Below are 16,022 nucleotides of genomic sequence, written 5' to 3'. Positions count from 1 at the left end.
TGGGTATCAGATCCCCTGGAACTGGAATTACAGACAGACAGGTCTTCTGAGAGAGCAGTCAATTCTCTCAACCACTAAGCCATCTCTCCAACCCCTGGGTAGCCTTTATTAAGAAGTGCGTTGACATATTTACTTTCTTCTTTGTTGCCTTGTGCCCAACGAAAAGGAAGTCCCCCTCCCTGGGCAACTCTGCTCCCTGAGAAAGCAGGGTTGCAGTGACCTGTGCTAGGAATGTCCTGCTCTGTCCCAGCAGATCCACTGTCCACCCTGCTTTGGTAGGTTGCTCCCTATGAACTCCGTCAACCAGCGTCCCTGGTGTTCAGGTTGCATTAGGAAACCGGAGGTGACAGTAGTTAGGAAGTGGGGGGAGAGGGACAGGTCAGGTGTTCAGTTCTTTGTCTTCCTTCCAGCTGAACAGCAGGCAGGCTGTGATCTCTGTCCGGCTTCTCAGAGGCTTCCTCTGACCTCCCGTTACCCTCCTCTTTCCCTTCAGAGCTACAGTGGCATGGTAGCTCACTGGTTTCCTTCAACCCCACCCACACCTTTTTTTTTTTGTTTGTTTGTTTGTTTGTTTTTTTTTTTTCGAGACAGGGTTTCCCTGTAGTTTCTAGAGCCTGTCCTGGAACTAGCTCTTGTAGACCAGGCCACCCACACCTTTATAAACAGGCGTTCACAGAAGCTTCCTCCTCGCCCTCAGAAGGGATGACAGCTCTCGCCGGGCTCCGGGACTGCTTTGCGAGTGCCTGTCTCAGGGCAGAGACGCTGGCAGTTGTCGTCCCACCGTGTGACCAGAGCAGCCTGGCCTGCTCTTCCTGGGTCGGCCCCTGCACCTGCGAGTGCAGGCAGCAAGTTTAACTAAATCATCTCTATTTATAGCATCTCCACCTCTTAGGATTTTAAATATTTGTTCAAGAAAGAGTAACCTGACGTCATTCCTAAGACTGTCCGATCACCTGCTGCTAAGAAGGGGAAAGCCGGTGGTAGTCCCCTAATAAACCCCTATCTGGCGGTCACAGCAATGTTCTGAATCACTGAAGAGAGTCGGGATTTGGGACCATGCCGAAGAGAGGCTGTGGACCTCTGCAACTGAGACCATGACGGAGGAAACCGGAAGTCAATTTGGCTTCTTTGCCAATGGCACGGGGATACCGTCCACACCCACCTGCATTTTGGTACACCATCTCCTTCTAGAAGGGTCCCTGTGAAATACCCAAAACGACCCCCCCCGACTGAGGAAATTTTCTACACTGGAGTGATGATAATGAGACTCGGGCCAATGCCGGAAAACAGCAGAATCAAATGCTTTTTGCGAAGGCAAGAGGGTATTCAGTGCTAGGCTTCAGAAGCCGCCTCATCAGCTTCATGACTTGAGAGGCAGCGAAGGAAACACCTAAAGTAAGAGGACATGATCCATGGTGTTGTGTGCTCAAGACATCCCGTATTTATATACAGCAGTCACTGTTTGGTATAACATGGATGGTTTATATACTCTGAACTAAACGCACAGTCTTTCCATGCAGAAACTCCACTAATTTCCCCCATGTAAACAATTATATTAGCTAGTCTTCAGTTAGGGTGCCGTATCTCTGAAAACTTCTAAAAAAAAAAAAAAAAAAAAAACTTGCTTTCAAAATCCATTCCAGCTATCCCTCCTCAGCAGTGCCCATTATATATGTGTATGTATATATATATATATATATATATATATATATATATATTAGTGTGGGAGATGCCCCTCTGTATGCTGTGAATGTTTTATTACCATTGGTTAATAAAGAAACTGATTTGGCCAATAGCCAGACAGAATAAAGCCAGGCAGGAAATCCAAGCAAAGCCACGGGGAGAAGGAAGGCAGAGTCAGGGAGATGTCATGTAGCCACCAAAGGAGTAAGATGCCAGAACTTTACCTGTAAGCCACAACCACACGGCAATACACAGACTAGTAAAACATGGGTTAATTTAATTGTGAGAGCTAGTCAGTAATACGCCTGAGCCATTGGCCAAACAATTATAATTAATATTAAGCCTCTGAGTATTTATTCGGGAACTGGCGGGTGGGAAGAAACCTCCATTTACATTAGTGTTTTACTCTGGTTTTTAACTGTATACAATTACAACGTTCCTTCTCCTTCCTCCCTCCCAATGCTCCCATATGCCTTCCTCAGCTCTCTTTCAAATGCCTGGCCTCGTCTTTCATTGGCTGTCATCACATGTATATGTATATACATGTATTCCTAATTATAACCTGCTCAGTCCATATAATTTTACTTGCATATGTGTTTTCAGGGACGACCATTTGGCCCTGGACAACCCATTGCCTGGGAAAGGCCGCCTCTGCTGATCCCAGCTTCCTCAAGTGTCTATACTGTAGTTCTTTGATGAGGATTGAGACCTTGAGAGCATTTTCCCCATCCACTTTGGCATGCCCGCTGGTGTCTTTGTTCAGCTCACATTTGGGCAGTCATGTGCTGAGACTTTCTGGGTGTGGCTTCTGACATTACCAGGAGACATGATCTCAAAGCAAACTCCCTGATCCTCTGACTCTTACAATCTTTCCACCCCCTCTTCTGTTTTGTTTTGTTTTTTTGTTTTTTGTTTTTCGAGACAGGGTTTCCCTGTAGTTTCTAGAGCCTGTCCTGGAACTAGCTCTTGTAGACCAGGCTGGCCTCGAACTCAGAGATCGGCCTGCCTCTGCCTCCCGAGTGCTGTGATTAAAGGTGTGCGCCACCACCACCCGGCCCACCCCCTCTTCTGAAAGGTTCCCTGAGTCTTCATTTGGGGACTGTGTTTGTAGATATATGCATTGGGACTGGGCTCCACAACTCTGCATGTTATGGTTTTCTGTAATGGTCTCTGTCTGTTGCAAAGAGAAGTTTCCTTCATGGGCAGTGATGACCACGCTGATCTGTGGGTATAAGGGGGTATAAGGATGAGCGTTAACAGACTGTCGTTAGTGGTTATGCTCATTAGGTAAGTTAGTTGTTGTCCATTCTCCTCCCATACCGTGACTTCACTAGCAGCGAGTGTTAGCCTGGTTTCCAGGACCAGAAAGGGGTTCCCTCTTATTGATCAATTCTTAAGTCAAACTAGAGAGTTGTTGGTTATCAACCAAGTATGTGGCTACTACTGCTCCGTTAGGGTCATTGTGAGTGGACATCATCTCAAAGCCACCTGGGGGATCCATGTATCCCACCATGAGCAACCCCTTGGAGGTTATACAAAGCACAGTCCTGCTCCCCGGTACTGCATCGTCCCGTCCCGACCAGCCTTGGTCCACCACCTTATCTTCACGGAGGATGAGCTAACGCCACTCTAGCATGTCTGGCAAAGGTTTTCAAGAAACCAGTGGTTAGCCTGAGGGAATTACCACACATGCCTAGAAAATTACAGAGCTAAGGTTCTCAGCTTTGCCAACGCCGGCCTGGAATTATCAGAGACCACTAAACTTCATGCCTGACTTCAAGCCTTTGGGTATATCTTCTCTTCAAAGGGTTCAGACCCACGTTTGAAGCAGTTGCCTTTTCACGCAGTATTGTGCCCCCTTTTTGAAGCCTTGTCTCAATTTCCAGCATCTACCGTACCCAAGAATGAACAAAAACAGGGACGGCTCTACCCCAGCCAGCAGGGCTCACTTTGCCTGCAGTTTCACAAGAGGTCCACCTGTTTCGTCTCTACAGTGTCCTCGTCTGGTGCCACACTAGGCTTAGCAGAGCCAGACAAGGTGAATTCAAGAGGAAAGAGACAGGTCTCCATCTTCTCTCAAGGTCTGTGACTGACCTCTTATGGACAATTGTTTGCATAGCAATATATGTTCATAACTACTAAAACTAGGAACAATTAACTATACCAAGCACAACATTTAGTTCTTGGGTCACGAATTTCAAATCCATCCATCCGGAAAATGAATGGGTAGCTAGTTTATGAAGACAACCTCCAATGAGCTCTACCTCTCAGTGCTTTAAAAACAAAACAAAACAAAACAAAAAACTTTTTGTTGTTCCCTCTCACAGAAAATCTGGGCTACCTTCATGACTCACGTTGTCCAACAGAATGTGGCAGAAGTGACATTCCACCCACTCTAGGCCCAAGCCTAAAGAAGGCTTCCAGTTTTCACTTCCTAACTTCTCAGTCTTTTGGTTAAGAGCAAGTGTAAGTCTCCTAGCTGGCATGGAAGGCAGGCTACTAAACTACAGAGATCATGTAGATAAGAGGTCATACAGAGAGTGGCCCCTGCTCTCCAGACAATACTGTCAAGGCCCCAGAGATGAGCAATGCTTTTGTGGGGCGGGAACAAATGGAGTGACAGTCTTGCAGTATAGCACACAGGCTGACCTCAAACTTGTGCTAGGTACCACCAAGGCAGCCTGGAACTACACCGTGAGCTCCAGGCCAGCCTGAGCTACAATTTGAGACTCTCTCTCTCTCTCTCTTTCTCTCTCTCTCTCTCTCTCTCTCTCTCTCTCTCTCTCTCTCTCTCTCTCTCTCTCTGTGTGTGTGTGTGTGTGTGTGTGTGTGGTATGTGTGTATGCATTCATGTGTATTCCCGTTGTCTTAGTTAGGGTCTTTATTGCTGTGAAGTGGCAGCATGACCATGTAACCATTTAACTGGGGTGGCTTGCTTACAGTTTCAGAGGTTCAGTCCATTATCATCAGGACAGGGAGCATGGAGGCATGCAGGCAGATGTGGTGCTGGAGCTGAGCATGCTACATTTTCACCAGAAGGCAGCAGGAAGTTAACTAACTGTCGCACTGAGGGAAGCTTGAGCAAAAGAGACCTCAAAGCCCGCCCCCACACTTCCTACATTAAGACCATACCTCCTAATAGTGCCACTCCCATGGGGGGCCACTTTCTTTCAAATCACCACAGCCATGTAATCCCAGAACTTGGAAAGTGGAGACGTGAGAATCAGGAGTCACACTTGGCTACATAAAGATTTTGAGGTCAATCTGAGATACATTTGACCCAGTTTCTCAAAATAAGACAAAACCAAAACAAACAAAACACATATTAAACAAGAAAGCAAAAAAAAAAAAAACCACAGATGTGAAAATTAAAAGTATTGATCTAGCCAGATATAGTGGTACACACTTTTAATTCCTGCACTCGAGAGACAAAGGCAGGTGGATCTCTAAGAGTTCAAGGCTAGCCTGCTCTACAGAGTTAGATCCAGGTCAGCCAGGGCTACATAGTGAGAGCCTATCTCTAAAAAAAATTAAGTCAAAATAAACTAGAAATGAAGATGTGGGGTAAAATGTTAATGTGGTAAGATATTCTAGTCAGGTCTTACAGTAACTGACTAGAGAGACAAGCTCCTCTTGACCACAGCCAAAGGGAAATATTTACTGAGACAGCGGTTGTAGTGTGTGAGACCGTCATACCTAAAATGTGTTCTCGAAATGTAGAATGAGAGCACAGCATTTTATCTCCACTTATTCAATGCCTAATTACCCAAAAGCAATAGCAAAGACAGGGTATAAAGTTGGCAGGTCATGTGCAAAAGCCAGATCCATATGTATATATGCCATGGAAGCAGGAAGGGAAGAAGACACGAGAGTGAAGGGAGTCCCACAGTGAACATACATTAGTAATGTGGTTACTTTTCTCACTGCTGTGACAAAATCCTTGACAAGAAGCATCTTTTTGTGAGACAGGATTTCTCTGTAACTATGGTGCCTGTCCTGGAACTCACTCTTGTAAACCAGGCTGGTCTTGAACTCACAGAGATCTGCCTGCCTCTGCCTCCCGAGTGCTGGGATTATAGGTGTGCACCACCATCACCCAGCAACAAGAAGCATCTTAAAGGAGGAAGAGTTTTTTTCAACTCACAGTTTGAGAGGATTCGGTCCACCATGGTGGGAAGGACATGTCAACAAGAGCACATAAGACAGTTGGTCACATTTCATCTGCCACCATGAAGCAGAGAGCAAACAGGAAATAGAGTCAGGCTATTAAACCTCAAGTCTGACCTGCCTCCAGTAAAATGACAATTCCTAAATATTCTACAACCTTTCCAGATGACACTAGAGACCAATATTCAAAGACATGATCATGTGAGGGACTGTGGTGGCTAATCATGGCTGTCCCTGTGACTACATCTGAAATGAACAAAACCCATCAGCTGGGCATTTGAGGTCAGAAGATGCACCTTAAATCTGGGCCATACCCTCTGGTGACAGCCCGCATACAAGGACGTGGGAGAAGGAAGCTTATGCTTTTTTTTTTTTTTTTTTTTTTTGCCTGCTTGCCCTTGCTCTCACTGGCAAGCTCATCTATTCTGCTACTGAAGCATTCCTTTGCTGGTATTAGAATTATTTGGAACTCCAAATTAGAATTATTTGGAATTCCAATATAGACCACAGACTAGCTGACACATCCAGCCTCGTGGTCTGAAAAACTACCAGATTCTTGGCCTTTCCATCAGGAGACAGCCATTGCTGGACTAGCCAGACGGCAGCCTGCAAGCCACTCTAATAATCTGTATTGTGTATGTATGTATGGATGTATGCATGTATGTATATGTGTATACATTCTATCAGTCTGTTTTCTAAAGAATCCTGACAAATACAGGGACATTATCGATTCAAATCACAGCAAGTAATGAAAAAGAAAGGAAAATAAAGTTAACAAGTTGCCTTCTCTCAGCCAACTCTTTCTCATCAGTCCCAGTACTTTATCTTGGTCTTTAAAATGACCTCCTATTTCTGGCCCACAGTTCGTGAGGTGGAAAGGATGCCGATTTGTGTCTATTCATTTAATGATACATTCATTGAACAAATGTTTGGTGACCAACGACTGTGGTCCAGTAAGCTTCACAACACTTAACACTGGGTGGGACCGTGTCTTGCCGCCCTAACTGCAGCTACGTTGTGTTTTGCTGTTTCAGTTGTACCCAGAGAGCACTTGGTAGTCTGTGCAGCATTTCAGAGACAGAACTTCTATTGCACCGGTCATCAAACCTCAGACATTCTCAAAGCAGATGAAGCTAATCCCCAAGCCCCATTCATCTCTAGGCAGCTCAGATTCCTTTTTATGACATCAGCACCATTTATTTAATGATTGCTGTGGCCCTGCAATCATTATTTCAAATCGAAATAATTTGTTTGTTATTTCAAACCGAAAGAACAAAAGTGCTACTTCTGTAAGGAAGAGGTCTAAGAGAAGTTTCTTCTTATGGATCAATGGTCGGGAATACAGGTGATGACGCATTACAAAACAATGCTTATAAATAATGCGGTGCACTCGAGTGCTAAGTACAATTCTCGGGAACAGAAACAAAGCAAGCAGGCCTGGGTGAGCAACCCGTGCAGCGTAACAGCAACTAAAATGCCTCCTGACGTTATGACTCCAAACTTGAGTGTGAGCTGAGGGGAAAGAGCCTCATTCACCTTTGTCCCAGTCTGGGGACCTTCTGCCTGAGCCCTTCTCAGAAGTTTCCTCAGAAGGTCATGAGATGGTTATAGCTCCATGATTTGAACAGCATGAAAACTCCCTTAGGTTGACCTACTAAATTATTGAATAGGCCTAGGCAAATAATAATACCATTAAATATTTTATCAGTACCATGAAAACATTTTGAATGTGTAGCATTTTTTTCCTAAAATTGGACGGATTCTAAAAGCTGCAGGCTTCAAAACAAAACCAAATTTTAGATAATAATGTAAACGTTTGCACATTTAATATGTGAGAATTTGCTTCGAGTTTGCTAGCAATAAACTGTCTATCCCATTGTGTGTAAAGCCATTCTAACGCCCTGAGGTGGGTGACTTTGAGGTTGTGGTCATTTGAGACTTGCTGCAGAGAGGTGATGGCCACAGGCTGAGAAATTTAAAACCCAGTTTTAGTTTTCAGTCCCAAGTGAAGCTTACACATGCTGAAAGCTATTAATTTTAGAGCTGATGGAAAGGTATTGAGAAAGAAAAAAGAGTTCCCTGTGTCCCCGTGACTTCAAAGAATCCTGTTGACATAACCACATTCACCTAAGAAAAGAACCCTACTAATGTTATCCTTACATATTAGGCATAATTACATTATTACATATAATAAACTAACTCCTCGGTGGCCTTGTTTTATGGGAAGGGAATTCAGGCCTTGAGAGAAGAATCATGAAGAAGTGGATAAGCCAGGAAGGAACTCCCCGATGTTCTGTTTGGCTCAGATTATAACTTCCTTGGAACTTGAGATGAATTTTCCTCTTGCTGTGATTGGTTCAGTCAACTGGGAGCTTCTGCATCGCAGGAGTATGTCTTTTCCTTCTCTCCTGATTACCACGCCTGTCTTGATTCCCTTCCCCTCTCTCTGAGCACTTCACAGTCTTTGTACACAGCTCGGTCTACAGGCTACCTCTTAAGCTTAGCAGTCCCCCCTTGACCAGTCCTGTAACGCTGTTCATCCCCTGCCTTCACCTTCCAACCACATGTAGATGAGTTCTCACTTCAGTAGCTTCTGGTACCAACCCCTCCGATGAACTACAAGCCTATGCAGCTGACTGCCTACTGGGCAGTTCCTGGTGAACGCCTTGAGTTCAGGATGTCCAGAGCCGAGCTCTTTATCTCACCCTGAAGATCCAGTCCTCCATCCCCAAGCAGAACTTAGCCAGTGTTGGCAAGCACCCCGGCTAGAATACCGTGATACGTGGACATACTGGAGAACATACTATGGGGTGATGGGAAGGCAGCTGTGGAAAATTCCAGTAGACATCTTTGGTTAGTCATCACTGAGGAGTATGCAATTATACAGCCACAGATAAATCCTTCCAGGGCTGAGCAATCAGCATAGGATATAATCTGTGCCACCACCCTCCCTAAATTAGCCAGTTTTGACCCAAGCTTGAAGTCAGAGCTGGCTTTAATGCAGGTGAGGTTTTCCGTTGTTTCCACTGTATGAACTTCGAGACACAAGCCACTGCTACTGACCTTCCTCATCGGCTGCTCTTGTTGAAGCCTGATATTCCTGCATCACAACACCATCTTCCTTCCATCTGCGGCTGCATTCCTTGTGAAATTAGGGCCATGGGGGGAAATACGTTGGGTTGTCATTGTCCTTTTCTATTCCTGGGACTGATCAACAGAACTCAAGATGTTTTTCAAAAGAAGCAGAATGGGTGGAGAGGTTGAGCCCAGCAGGTACCACAGATTGGGAAGTGGACTGCCTGACTCAGACTCTTTACAGACTTGCCAAGTCTGCGTGGGCCTTTTGAATCCATGCACGAACAGGATGTGAATCTGGATGTGGGAAAGAGTCAAGAAAGGGAACGTCGCACACCCCCTCCTGCCCACCCTCATCCCCACCCTCCTCTAATAAACATTAGTCACCCTGGTGTGGACTGTCCCAGCCTGTTTGGCAGCAGTCTTCTGAGTTGGACACGCTGGTGCCTTCTTGAAGGAAGAAGCAAGTTGAAATGGACCAGAGCCTGGGGGCATGAACCAACTCACCAAAGTGTTTCCCTGGCTTGTGATGCAAAGAAACTGTGCAATTAGGAAGCCGTAATTCGTCTATGTCGACTGGAAGAGATGGAGACACATAAGCCCCACTGCCAGGAGCAAGGAGATAAGACTGACTTGTTGGAGCCAAATGCTGTGTGGCAGCCAGCAGCTTGGAGGCTTGGGTTTCTGATGAGAAGACACTGTGAGTTAAGGCTAATAATGACAGGAGGTAACTGTCTCCCAAGACAGAAACCGGAATGGCTTTGCCAGGTTGTGACAAGCAGGATCCTAAGGGTGTCTGAGAATTCTCTGAAAAGGCTGACCACTGAGCAGCCCTTCTCCTCATTTACTCAAGTCCTCCCCTGTGGGGCGAACAGAAGATGCTTCAGGTTTCTATCAACGTTTGTCTTGTCCACGTTCTGTCTATAACATCTGATGACGTTATAGATGTGATCCTATGGCTTAGAAACAAATGTGTAAGCATCTCTTACTCCGTTCACTTTGGCTAGGGCAAAAGCTGAGCAGCTCAGAACCAACAGAAATTTACTCTTCCTTTCTCTGGATGCTGGGAAGCTCAGCCTATGATGAACTCGGGTCTTCTGTTGATCCATAACCCTGAAAGGTGGCTGCTTTTTGTGACCCCACACAGTGGAAAAGGTCAGCTAGTCCCCTGGGATCTCCAGAGTTTTGCACCCACAACTAAATCACCTCTAAAAAGTCCCATCAACTATTCCCATCTTCTGGAGGTTAGGATTTCAACATATGGATTAGGGGCAGGAGGGAGACAGACATTCATATTATAGCGGTCACTAACTTCTACCTAAGTGTCTTTGGAAACTCACCTTTTAAAAATGGAATGGACTCAGGAAGAAGTGATGTAGCTTCCTCCTACTTCCTCTTTGGTCTGCATCCTTCCTGCCCACAGCTCTGCCAACTTAGGAGTTTCTCCCTTTACCACGGTGAAGTGAGCCTCTGCCAAGAGCTGCTGAAATACGTGTTGATTCATATCAGGACAAAACACCACTCACTAAGCACCCCAGTCTAGAGTTAGCAGGACCTTAGGGCTAGACTTAGAAAGCAGTGAGGAAATACGTCCCTGGTGAGAACAGGGCTGCAGCGAAACATCCACGAGCTGCGTTCAGGAGCCATCTGCAGGGACGAGCATAAGTGGGAGCGGGAGGATGAACCTACAATTATAGCTAAACTGAAAAATACTGAAAAGAAAGACACGGGCATGCTGAGTTTGGTGGTGCACTCCTGTAATCTCAGAACTAGGAGGCTGAAGCAAGAGGATCATGAATTCAAGGCCAGCCTCGGCTACATAGAGAGACTGTATCTTAAAATGGAAAAGGCATTTTGTAACACTGGAATGGGCATTCTAGAGTTGCCATAAGCAAAAATATCAGCAATTTCGGTATTTAAATGTTCCATGTGCATATTTATGCACACATTCCTGTTTAACAAGAAGCTGTTCTTTCATAATTTCATACTTTGAAATGTTTAGGGGTTTCCTTCTTCATTTGAAGTGATGCCATTTACAGAGTGGTCACTAAAAACTTATTCTCTTAAAATTTAACTTATAAACATGTTCCTTTAAACAAAAGGATAGGCATGTGTTCAAGTGAAGGCAAGATGCCCTTGTAAAGAAAGTAGAAAGAAACGAAAGATGTACACAGTCTCCCATTTCGTGTACACCCAGTGATCACAAGTTTGCCAATCCTATCCTTGCCTGTTTCTGTTCCTTTCTTGATTATGATTAAACCAAGGTCATCTTGCCACACTCCCTCCAGGAAGAAAGAGCTTCTACAAGGAAGCTGTGTCCCCAGCGGTCATTCTTATGGTCTCTGCTCCTTAGGAATGGATGCAGATGGAATGAAGCCAAGTGGCCCCCTTCCTCCGACCTTCCTTGCCTCCACCCTTGCACAGGCACCTCGGAGACCAGGGCATTCCTGCCTGTCCCTTCCTCATTCCTCCCGATGACAGAGACAGCTGGATAGCTATCCAAAGTCATTTCCACTCTTCTGAACTGAATTTCTCCAAAATTTCAGATACTGAAATCTTAATCCTCCTTGTGAATGTATTTGCAGCTAAGGACTTGGGGAAGTAGTTAAGGTCAAATGATGCCAAGAGGATGTGGCTTTAATAACAAAATTTGTGTCCTTCTAAAAAGAGGAGCATATTCTCTGTTCTATTAACCCTATGAGAATGCAATAAAATGCCATTTACAAACATAGACACGGCCCTTACCGATTCCAGATTTACCATTACCTGGGACTTGGGCTTCTAGCCTCCAAAATGTAACGTCGCCCCTAATTATAATTGTATATAGTAGCCCAAATGGACCAAAGCTCCATCTAAGGCTAAAGAGGACTAGAGAGATGGCTCAGCAGTTAAGAGCACTTATTGCTCTTATAGAAAACCTGGTTTTAGTTTGAAGCACCCACATAGCCACTCAAAACTCTCCCTAGCTCCAGTTACGGGAGTTTCCATGTCTTGTTCTGGCCTCTTTGGGCACCAAGCATGAACACAATACACATACATACAGGCAGGCAAAACATTGATACATATAAAATAAAAATAAATATTATTTGTAGGGGGCTGGAGAGATGGCTCAGAGCTTATGAGCACTGGCTACTCTTCCAGAGGTCCTGAGTTTGATTCCCAGCACCCATACGGTGACTCATAACCTCCTATAACGCGTTCCAGTGCCCTCTTCTTGCCTGCAGGGATACATGCAGACAGAAAACTGTATATATAATAAATAAATAAACATTTAAGAAATGATTTGTAAAAGACTCTCCCTCTTCTGTGCCAACAAAACTTTTATTTAGTGCAAATATCATTATGTTTAAAAAAATAACTTTTCTTATTCTCGCAGATGAACAAGAGTAGGTGAGTGGCAAAATTTTCACAAGATGGAAACGGAAGTTATTGAGCAAGATATTCAGTAGCTTAAAAGGTGGAAATGGGCTGGGCTTGGTTGCACATGTGTGTGACCCCAGACACGAGAGACTGAGGTGAAAGGACCATTTGAGCCAAGTGAGCCAATGAATCTCAAAAGGAGGGTGGGTTGAGGGTCATCTTGCCCCTTCCACTTCCTGATTCTGATTCCTGTATATGAAACACAATCTAACATCATTCCATATACCCAGAATGTCATCCCAGTTACCACTCACTTAATGATGAAGATACGTTCTGAGAAAGAGTCACCGAGTGCACACCACGGAGTGTATTTACACACATTAAGAGAGCCGTGATGTGCACGGTGACAGAATCTTTTGGGGCCTCCACCACATTGCAGGTCTGTCAGTGGGCGGACGCTGTGTGGTGCCCAGCTGTATTTTCAACAGCACGAGAGTAGAATGTCGACGAAGAACAGTCAATGAGAGTGCACTTTTCATAGATCAGAGAAGGCAAAACTTTTAGGGCTGACAAGATGGCTCAGCAGGTGAAAATGTGTGCTGCACAAACCTGGTTGAGTTTGATTCCCCAGAACTCACTTAACAGTGGAAGAAAAAAAACTGACTACATAAAGAAAAAGCACATTTTTAAAAGGAAGCTGGGCTAAGGTTAAGGCGCATACTTATAACCACAGCATTTAGGAGGTTGAGACAGGAGGATTACTTTGAGTTTGAGATCAATCTGGGCTGCTTACTGAATTCAAGGCCAGCCTGAATAAGTAGAAAAACCTGTCTCAAAATAAAAAGTGTCTGGAATCCCAGCCTGTGGGAAGTAGAAATGAAGGCTCGAGGCCATTTTCTACTAAATAGCAAATGAGTGCAAGGCTAACCTGGGCTACACAAAACTCTCTCAAAATACCAAAACTAAAATAAACTTTTTTAAATAAAAAATAGTTTTTTTGAAACAGGATTTCTCTGTGTAGCCCTAACTATCCTGGAACTCACTCTGTAGACCACGCTGTCCTCCAACTCATAGAGATCCACCTGCCTTTGCCTCCTGGGTGCAGGGAAAATGCACCACCACTGCATGGCAAGAAAATACCTTTTTAAAAAAAGTATTTTAGCCAGGCGGTGGTGGCGCACACCTTTAATCCCAGCACTTGGGAGGCAGAGGCAGGTGGATCTCTGTGAGTTCGAGGCCAGCCTGGTCTACAAGAGCTAGTTCCAGGACAGGCTCCAAAGCCACAGAGAAACCCTGTCTCAAAAAACAAAACAAAACAAAAAAAAACACAAAACAAAACAAAAATATCTGAATTTTCTGGTGTGAGAGTTTAAGCTAAGCAGCTTACAGAGATCCTGCGTGAAGAAAGGTAGGAGGAAGGCCTAGAGAAACGGCTCGGCGGTTGGGCGGTTGAGAGACTTGCTGTGAAGTCATGAGTGTTGGAGATCTGATCCCAGAACCCAGATAACAAGATAGGCACCCAGTGCGTGCCTGCAACCCCAGCTCCAAGGGGTGAGGGCAAGAGGATGGTTCAGGCTTGTCAGCTTCTAGCTTAGCCAAGAAAATGTGGGAGCCTTAGGTTTAGGGAGAGACTCTGTCTCTAAAGGAATAGGAAGAATGACAGAGGAGGACAACCAATGACGTTTTTCAGTCTTTGCACACATGCACACACACACATGCACACACACACACACACACACACATACACACACACTTTTCTTTCAAAGAGAGTGGGGGTGGGGAGAAAGAGCTTTGCCCTGCACTGACTGTTGATGAGACTGTGTTCTGAACTGAGTGTTTTAATTCAACGCCCCCAGCTTCATACTGTAAAGGGAAAAGCAGAGGCTGGGGTGGGCGAGAACAGTGGGGTGGAGCAAAGAAGCATCAAAGAGAAGCCATTAGCAGTAGTCGTGTGAAAGTCTGCAGCATGCGCTTGGGAAGAACTTATCCCGTGGTGGTTAACTCTTGGAACCGGACAACACTCCAAGCTTCAGCTCTTCCGGTTTTCGCTGAGTTCCGCCTTCACTCCCGGGAGTTCTCCAGTGTCCAGCAGTACCCCCAGCACTCTGTGTATGGCTGAGTTCTCTGCTTTCATTGCTGTCCTAGAAAATGTGAGCCAGAGCTCTGGCCCGCCCTGCTGGATAGACCCCAGCAGCGCTTGTCGCTCAAACCCCAACCCCACATTTCTTCTCCTAGAGTCTCTGTGTTAGCTTTGGGCCCCGCCCACTTCAGGTTCTCAATCTGTCTAGATACACTACTGTCCCTTTTAGGAGCCAACTTCCTGTTTTCCACCAGGGGAGATTGCTTGCTTCCTCTAAGCAGAATTATGTAAAATTCAACAAAAGCCTGAAGGAAGAGTAAGGTAGACCGTCCCAAGTGAACTGTGGTCCCCTCCCTTGGATTCTCATTGGCTTCAATCGGCGGTGGCACAGCATCACTAGAGGGCTAGAATTAGGAAGGGCCTTGAAGCTCTGTACGTTATCACTGAGGGAGCCCGCGTCTACGTAGGAAGGTGCACTCTTGGGCCAACAAACTGTGAGAAAACTCAGTTTGAGGCATTTGTTGTTTTGTCTGTTTAATTGGGAGATTTCATGAGTTATTTTGGTTTGGGGCATGGAAATAGGGCCATGTGTGTGTGTGTGTGTGTGTGTGTGTGTGTGTGTGTGTAGTGTGTGTGTGTGTGTGTGTGTGTGTGTGTGAGAGAGAGAGAGAGAGAGAGAGAGAGAGAGAGAGAGAGAGAGGAGTCTGGCATTAAACTCAAAGACTCCTGCCTCAGTCTCCCGAGAAGCTAGGGGCTCTTACATGTGTGCCACACCGTACCTAACTCCACACTCACTTTTGTTGAGATAAAATATATATAATTAGATAAGAACTAGATAAGCAAAGCTAAGAGCTATGATTCTGTCTGTCTTAGTCACTGTTCTACTGCTGTGAAGAGACACCATGACCAAGGCAACTCTAATAAAGAAAACATTTAACTGGGGTGGCTCCCTTTCTGTTTCAAAGGTTCAGCCCACTATCATCATAGTGGGGAGCATGGCAACACGCAGGGGGACATGGTACTGGAGAAGTGGTTGAGAGTCCTACATCCTGCAGGCAACAAGAAGTTAACTGAGACCCTGGGCGGTATCCTTAGCATAGGAAACCTCAAAGCCCGCCCCTACAATGACACACTTCCTCTAACAAGGCTGTATCCACTCCAACAGAGCCACACGTCCCAATAGTGCCACTCCCAATGAGATTGTGGCGGACAGTCACATTCAAACTACCATACCTTCTAAGTTTTTCCAAAACAGTGCCACCAGCTGGGGACCAAGTATTCAAATGCCCAAGGTTATAAGGGACATTTCTTACCCAAATTACCACATGGTTTCTCTCCAGCTAATACAGAAATATACCTTGATTTAATCTTGCGATGGTTTGTCTCTTCTTCTCTGAATCAGACTATAGTTTATCAAGAGCAGGAACACATGTATGTCCACTTAATAAAACAGAAAACATCCATTGAGCTGGGCCTGGTGGCACAGACCTATAACCCCAGCTACTTGATAAGCTGAGGCAGGAGGATTACCAATTCAAGGTGTCAGTGAAAAACACAACTCTTACTTCAAAGAGAATAAAGGTTTATTCTGTACCACATGGGAGTGATGTGGTCCAGAACACATTGTCCCAAATATCATGTGGGAAGAGGCTCATAA

The sequence above is a fragment of the Arvicola amphibius genome, chromosome 1 (genome assembly GCF_903992535.2).
Source record: "Arvicola amphibius chromosome 1, mArvAmp1.2, whole genome shotgun sequence".
NCBI classification, from domain to species: domain Eukaryota; kingdom Metazoa; phylum Chordata; class Mammalia; order Rodentia; family Cricetidae; genus Arvicola; species Arvicola amphibius.
Note: the sequence above shows the minus strand (reverse complement) of the source record.